Here is a 691-nt window from a genome sequence, read left to right as displayed (position 1 = left end):
AAAAGGCAGCATAAGAGGCAAAAAGGCCATTTTATAATCATTACAGAGTCAATTGAACAAGAAGACATAACCATAATAAATATCTATGATCTAAATTAAAGAGCCTTAAAATATATAAATCAAACTATAACATAATTGAATAAAGAAATAGACAACTCCACACTAATAAGAGATTTTAATACACTACTTTCAATGAAGGAGCTCTAGTAGCATAGTGGTTACGAATTGGGCAGTGAACCTCAAGGTCAGCAGTTTGAAACTACCAGCTGTTCCACGGGAGAAAGATGAGGCTTTCTGCTCCCATAAAGATATACAGCCTCGGAAAGCCTGTACAGGATTGTTATGAGTCAACGAAGACATAAAAACTAAATAACACAATTAACCAACTTAACCTCATAAACTTACACAGATCATTCTACCCAACAATAACACAATATACATTCTTTTTCATTCTTTGTGGTAGGCCACAAAGCAATCATCAACAAATGTAAAAACGTTGAAATCCTACAGGGCATCCTCTCATACCATAATGCTATAAAAGTAGAAATCAACAATGGGAAGATTGAGGGGAATAAAATCAAACAGAAGGAAATTGAATAACACTGTTCCTATTGTTAGGTGCCAGTGAGCTGGTACCGACTCATAGCCACCCTATGCACAACAGAAGGAAACACTGCCCAGTCCTGGGCCA

Source organism: Chrysochloris asiatica, unplaced genomic scaffold (assembly GCF_000296735.1).
Source record: "Chrysochloris asiatica unplaced genomic scaffold, ChrAsi1.0 scaffold00098, whole genome shotgun sequence".
Taxonomy (NCBI): Eukaryota; Metazoa; Chordata; class Mammalia; order Afrosoricida; family Chrysochloridae; genus Chrysochloris; species Chrysochloris asiatica.
The sequence above is the reverse complement of the archived record's forward strand: the minus strand, read 5'-3'. Positions refer to the sequence as shown.